The following is a 7,494-nucleotide window of genomic DNA, read 5'->3' on the forward strand; positions in this document are numbered from 1 at the left end:
GGGCCCACTCGGGATCGGGATCGGGATCGGGATCGGGATCGGGAATTGAACGGGGCGGCAGCGAGCGCCTCCGTGGGGCGGCGGAAGCGCCCGGGTCCGCCAAGCCTCCTTTCCCGCGCTGCCGGGGCTGCCGAGCGGGTAGAACTGTGTGGGCACGGCCAGGGCCGGGGTTTGCTGCTGGACGTTGGGGGATCGAAAGTTGGAAAACGCCTTTGAGACTCGCCCCTATCGGCTCCCTCCGTGCCCTGGCACAGGGTGCCCAGAGCAGCTGGGGCTGCCCCTGGATCCCTGGCAGTGTCCAAGGCCAGGCTGGACAGGGCTTGGAGCAGCCTGGGACAGTGGGAGGTGTCCCTGCCAGGGCAGGGGTGGCACTGGATGGGCTTTAAGGCCCCTTCCAGCCCAAAACAGTGTCTGGGATTTTGTGATTCATGGACTTAGGAGATGGCTCTGCATGTTGTACTGTTTACTTAATAAACAGTTCTATTTAATAAGTCATGATCTGTGCCTTAGGCCTGGTCTTGCTGGCACCACTGGGCATTTCCATGTAGCTGACCTCAACCCTCGGCAATGAGCAGCTTGTTCAGCCTTTAGGGTCTGGATCCTGCTGGCAAACTATGCCTCTGCCGCAGGAGCCATGGAGCATCCAGGAGCCATCCAGAGCTCAGGTGCTTTGGGGACCAAGGACACTCAGGCTGCCCTTTGACTACACAGCAGGGACCAACTGCAGCCATAGGCATTGGAAATTGGAAGCTAAACTGTCCTAAGCAGCAGCGTGCTGTGACAGCACAGCACTGGGCTTGCCATGAAAATGGACCTGCAGCTTCCTGGTAAGCATTTTTTTCTGTTACCTGTTCAAATCTCTGCCAAATGGTGAAGAGATGGAGGATGAACCAATGGAAATGGTGCGAAGTCCTTTCTTACTGACAGCTCACTTGCTTGACAGGACATTGGAGTCAGCAGAAATGTCCTTCACTCAAAATTGCTTAGAACAATACTTACCATGAGATCTAAACCCTTTTTAGAGCATTTAAAAGGTAAAACAAGAGCTGCAAATGCCCCTTCCCATCAAACCCCTGCTGCTGCTCACCTGGGGGTAACAAATTGATGTGCCCCAAAAGCTGCCCCATTTCCATTTGTAAACCCAGAGATGCCACTGCCCCAAAGTGCCTCTAGCGAGGCCACCCAAACCCACGAAGGGGTGCCCACGGCAGCACTGCCCCTCACCCTGACACTCCATTGCCATGGAAAATCCTTCCTTTTCCTGCCAAACCTGGGCCTCGCTGGCAGCTGAGCTGGATCCTTCCCCTTCCCATCAAAACCCCTAAGGAAGAACTTGCAGGTGGAATTATACCCATTGTGTAACACCCCCACACAGGTGTCACTGAGAAAGGTGGGACAAAATCCAGCTCCATTCTTCTGTCCCTGGGATCAGCCGTTGGCTCAGGTCATCAACCAAGGCAGCAGAGATTTGTTTGGGACACGAAATTAAAAAATCAGCATGTCTCAGTCTAAATATACCCAGGGCAGGGATTTGCTGACAGCACAAGGCTCCCAGTGCTTTCCAAAGCACAGCCTGGTGTTCTGAGTATGGGAAGGATTCCCAGGACAAAGGAAATGAGGAGAAAATGAAAAAGAGAAAAAAGGGGGGGAGGGGGAAATCTTCAATTAATCTGTACAAAGGGTGAATCAGTGTTGTCATCCCGGCAGTTCCAAGGGTTCCTGCAGCACAGCAATGGATGTTGCACATCAGGATGAGTCTCACTCTGGCAGGAGATGTCAGATGGAATTGGAGTTCCTGTAATCTGCTCTTAATGGTGTGGTAAAAGCAATTCCCATGATGTGTGAAGGAGAAAAACATAGAAATTAATTAAGGAAAGCATTATAAAAATATCAAGTGTGGAACACCAAGGAAAGCAGGAGTGGGGATATCAACCCCTGTACCTGTAAATTAAAATTGCTTCTGACTAACTCACAACTTAAAACCTCATGAGGACTGAGCAACATGTCCAAGGCATAATAAGATGAAAAAACAGGTTTTGATAAATTTGTTCTGAGATAGAAACTGGGAAAGAATCAGTCCTAGTAGGAACGGCTGAGGGAGCTGGGAAGGGGCTCAGCTGGAGAAAAGGAGGCTCAGGGGGCACCTTGTGGCTCTGCACAGCTCCTGACAGGAGGGGACAGCCAGGGGGGTCGGGCTGTGCTCCCAGGGAACAGGGACAGGAGGAGAGGGAACGGCCTCAGGCTGGGCCAGGGCAGGCTCAGGGTGGACAGCAGCAGGAATTTCCCCATGGAAAGGGTGCTCAGGGACTGGGATGAGCTGCCTGGAGGGATTTGGAATCCCCATCCCTGGAGGTGTTCAGGCTAGGACTGGAGGTGGCACTGAGTGCTCTGAGCTGGGGACAAGGTGGGGATGGGGCACAGCTTGGACTCAATCTTGGAGGTCTTTTCCTCCCTAAATGTTTCCATGATTCAAGCACAATATTCCCATGCCTACCTGGCTGCAGGAATTTGAGGAGCAGTCTCTGGGTGTGCCCTGCTCAGACAAGGCTGTGCCAGTGTGTGACAGATCTGTGTCACACATCTGCACAGCAGCCACGAAGGGACACAGCTGGTAATTACTGCTGATGAGGCCCCTGCTCCGGTGGAGGCACGGCAGGGAGGTGGGGCAGTTCCCGTCCCAGAGAACTTGCTCTGCCAGTTCCTGCAAGGGTGAGGATGGGGGGGGCGGGGGGAAGTGGAAGGGAAAGTCCCAGCACCACCGACCTGGACAGATCTCCGTGTTGTGCAACAGGGCGAGGATTCCTTGAGGGTCACCTCAGCCTCACTGTATCGAAGCAAAAGTAATCCTGTGCTTAGAAAAACCCTGGGAGCCCCCGTCTCCCTGGGCTGATTCCACTGGAACTCAGCCATCGGTTCTGTCCATTTTTTTTTGTCCATTCATTGTCCCAGGGAAGGATTTGCTCCCTGGTCGTCCCCACTTCTATTCCCACACAGGCTCTGTCTGTCCCTCACGTGCCCTGACACCACCACAGCACACCTGGGGCAAGATTTTGGGAGTGACACCATTGGATTTTGTCTCGCTACATCTTTTCTAGATAATGAGCTGAACTCTTTCTCCCGACATCCTCCCACACTGGGCTGTCCTGGAGCTGGCCAAGCTTCCTTGGCAGCTGCACAGCCCAGACCAGCCCAGTGTCACCAGGGTCCTTCCAGGAGCCACTGCCCCTCTTACCTCCACAGGCTGGCAGCAGAGCAGCTCAGGGGAATCTGGAGATCCCAGGAGGCTCAGCCAAACTGATTTGAAGGTTCCCCACTCCAAGCAAGCCCTGGAGCCTAAGCAGGGAAGCAAAGCAGCCCCCTGGGCCTCTCCAGGCACTTGGCAGGGAACAGCCAGGCAGGGAAACTCAGCTGTGAGGATCCCTGAGCTGGAGAGGAGGGGTTTGTGCCAATGTGGGAACCTGGTGGCCAAACAGGTGAAGCAGCTTCTCAGGAAACTCCTGCCCTGGCACTGAAAAAGAGAAACTGGGAGAGCAACTGCTTTTGTCTCACAGCTGTGGAGGTGGCTGGGGTGGAAGGGGAGAGTCCCACACAAGGGGCATTCACCTGGATTTACAGAGTCCTTCAGCAGCCCCTGCCACCATCCCAGCTGTCCAAGAGCTGCCATGTCCAGGGTGGGCCCTGTGGTGGCTCTGGGGAGAGCAGAGCTGCACATAGGGCATGGCCACAGGGCTGCAGCTACGGCAATGCCAATGGGGACACCTGGGGACACGGAGGGAATGGGGGAGAACTGACTCCAAAAGGGGCACGATGAGATGAGCAAGGAGCCAAGAGCCACCCCACCATAGCAGTGACCACGGGACACCTGCACAGAGAGGCCAGACGGGTAGCTATGGCAGAGCTGTGGCAGTGGCAGGGCAGTGGCAGAGTTGTGGCAGGGCTGTGGCAGTGGCAGAGCTGTGGCAGGGCAGTGGCAGAGGCAGGGCTGTGGCAGGGCAGTGGCAGGGCAGTGGCAGTGGCAGTGGCAGGGCAGAGTTGTGGCAGGGCAGTGGCAGTGGCAGGGCAGTGGCAGTGGCAGTGGCAGGGCAGTGGCAGAGCTGTGGCTGTGGCAGGGCAGAGGCAGTGGCAGTGGCAGTGGCAGGGCAGAGGCAGTGGCAGTGGCAGGGCAGTGGCAGTGGCAGAGCTGTGGCTGTGGCAGGGCAGTGGCAGGGCAGTGGCAGTGGCAGTGGCAGGGCAGAGGCAGAGGCAGTGGCAGTGGCAGGGCTGTGGCAGTGGCAGGGCAGTGGCAGGGCAGTGGCAGTGGCAGGGCTGTGGCAGTGGCAGGGCAGAGGCAGGGCTGTGGCAGTGGCAGGGCTGTGGCAGGGCAGTGGCAGTGGCAGGGCAGAGGCAGGGCAGAGGCAGGGCTGTGGCAGGGCAGAGGCAGGGCAGTGGCAGTGGCAGGGCTGTGGCAGGGCTGTGGCAGGGCAGAGGCAGGGCTGTGGCAAGGCAGTGGCAGTGGCAGAGCTGTGGCAGGGCAGTGGCAGTGGCAGGGCTGTGGCAGTGGCAGGGCAGAGGCAGGGCAGTGGCAGGGCAGTGGCAGGGCTGTGGCAGTGGCAGGGCTGTGGCAGGGCAGTGGCAGGGCAGTGGCAGAGCTGTGGCAGGGCAGTGGCAGAGCTGTGGCAGGGCAGTGGCAGTGGCAGGGCAGTGGCAGGGCAGTGGCAGAGCTGTGGCAGGGCAGTGGCAGGGCAGTGGCAGTGGCAGGGCTGTGGCAGGGCAGTGGCAGGGCAGTGGCAGGGCAGAGGCATAGCTGTGGCAGTGGCAGGGCAGTGGCAGGGCAGAGGCAGAGCTGTGGCAGTGGCAGGGCAGTGGCAGGGCAGTGGCAGTGGCAGGGCAGAGGCAGGGCAGTGGCAGGGCTGTGGCAGTGGCAGGGCAGTGGCAGTGGCAGGGCAGAGGCAGGGCAGAGGCAGGGCAGTGGCTGTGGCAGGGCAGAGGCAGGGCAGTGGCTGTGGCAGGGCAGTGGCTGTGGCAGTGGCAGTGGCAGAGCTGTGGCAGTGGCAGTGGCAGGGCAGAGTGCAGAGTGGCAGGGCAGTGTGTGCAGTGGCAGAGCTGTGCAGTGGCAGGGCAGTGGCAGTGGCAGGGCTGTGGCAGTGGCAGGGCAGAGGCAGGGCAGTGGCAGGGCTGTGGCAGTGGCAGGGCAGAGGCAGGGCAGGGGCAGGGCAGTGGCTGTGGCAGGGCTGTGGCAGTGGCAGAGGCAGTGGCAGGGCAGTGGCAGGGCTGTGGCAGTGGCAGGGCAGTGGCAGGGCTGTGGCAAGGCAGCAATGTCTGGCCCCTCACAGCCCCTTCCCAGCCCAGGCAGGGCTGGGGCTCCCCCACCTCACCCATTCGCAGCTCAGCCCTGCAGCAGCTCCAGGTCACCTCCTCATCCCGCTCTTTACAGCAGGCAGGACCTGCCCTTTGGTTTATTGGAGCACTGACAGCGATTCAAAAGTGTTGGAAGAGCAATTTTTCACCACTTACTAAAAATAGCAGAGTGAAATTCCAGAGCTGCCTCCAGCGCCACCGGCCGGGCCCGGCTGCCCGGGACAATGGCATTTGTAGCCCACGAGTGACAACAGCACAGGCCGAGCTCCAGCTCCCAAAATAACAACTCAGAAAGGGCAAATTCTGGCTTTAATTACAGCCAGACAAAAAGAAGCATTTCAGAAGAGCATTATCAGACTATCTGAGCATGCAGTGCCAGCTGGAAAGCGAGTGGGGAATGCAGAGGGAGCAGGGTGGCCTTATCACACAGATGCCCCAAATTTCAGGTATGCAGCTGGAGCTTTCGGAAAAGCTGAAGCCTTTGGCACAAGGGAAAAAAAAACCTTCAGGCAGCCAGAAGGAGCTGGTGATCCGTGACAAGGAGCCTCCAGCCCTGCATCAAAACCCAGGAGCACATGGGGATGGGCCCTCTGAACCTCTCCAACGTGCACAGAAGAAACTCCATGTGACATCCTGGAAGTGACTCTTTTTCTCTCAGTTCCAAATAACCAAGATTGGATCCCTTCTGGGAAAATAGTCATTCCTCAGCAGAAAGCCAACCATCCTGCCCAGCTTCCAACCCCAAACCTGCTGGAAGTACCCAAACATGGGTCCATCAAACTCCCTTCCCAATTCCAGCAGCAATCCCATGTGCTGGAGGCAGTCGAGGCTCCTGATGGGAGCCCTGCCAGGTGATGCCCACCTGGACATCGCAGGGAGAACCCACCTGATGCTCTGCAATATTCAGTGTGAAAAAAGGCACTTTTGGATACAGAGCAACCCAAGGGCACCTGGAACAAAAGCCAGGCTGTAGCAGAGCTGCTTTCTGAATGTGAAAGTGACCCAGTGACCTGATCCTGGCAGCTGAAAGGAAGAAAAGTTTCACCACGTCTCTCTCCAGAACCCTTCCACGGGTGAGGAGCTGCTGGGAGAAATCCAGGTGCCAGGCACTGAGGTGACCCAGCACACTCAGACACAGCTGTGCTCTCACTGAAACATGCAGGGGAAGAGCCAGGAACCAGCCAAGCTCCATGGGGAAAGAGCAGCTTCCAAGCACGGCTGTGACAGCGGAGGAGAGCTCTCAGCATCCCTCCACAGCAGCCAGGCTTGGTGCTGCCAGTAAAGGGTCAACTGAGAAATATTTGGGATTTTATTAAGCAATACACACGCACGTGCATGGCTGCACCAAGTGGGGAGACTGCAGGAACAGTTCTTTGCAGGCAGCAGCTTCCCCTGACTGCACCAACTGAAGGGATTATTTTTATATTTTTAATTTAGTGCTGAGCTCAGTTTGATGCCTTACCTACACCAAGAGCTGAACAGTATCACTTTTGTTTACCTGGGTTACCTTTTGTTTACACAGCGTGAGATTTGTGCATCACTTCTATGTCTGCTCCAGCAGAAACCTCCCATGTCCAAAATTTGAGACGACAGAGAACAGAAGACAAGCCAGGCTGTCCCACCTGCCACAGCTGCAGATCAGAGAGCGTGTGAGGCAGAGCACAAGCTTGGAAGTCTCAGGCCCCAGGAATAACTCTGCACAAGTCCAAGCGTGACAGCAACAGGCCAAGAGCGTCACACCCAAATCCCACTGTTCTTATGGAAGGTGGAGGCTCAGCCTTGGAGAATCTCAGCTAAGCAACACCTGCCAGGAGGGGACTTAAAGCATCCTTTAAAAGCCCTAATATTAATGATGTCCCTCACAAATTGGCTGCCCAGCTGTGGGAGGAGGCAGGTGGTCCCTGGGCAGCCAGGGATGCACGTGGGTTGGCCACAGGAGAAGCCAGAGGTCAGGGCAGGCCCATGGAGCCAGGACCCTTGTGTCCAGGCTGGCCCAAGAGGCAGAGTAGAAAAGGCTTCTTAAAAAATCACCCTGGGGTTCTGGGATTGGGATGTTAAGGGCAGGGTGCTGCTGCTGCAGGCTGTCCTTCCTCTGCCTCAGGTGTTCAGAGCACCCAGGTAACACTCACAGCACGCCTGCCTTTGGACTCTTTCTTG

Source organism: Motacilla alba, chromosome 13, assembly GCF_015832195.1.
Source record: "Motacilla alba alba isolate MOTALB_02 chromosome 13, Motacilla_alba_V1.0_pri, whole genome shotgun sequence".
In the NCBI taxonomy this organism is placed as follows: Eukaryota; Metazoa; Chordata; class Aves; order Passeriformes; family Motacillidae; genus Motacilla; species Motacilla alba.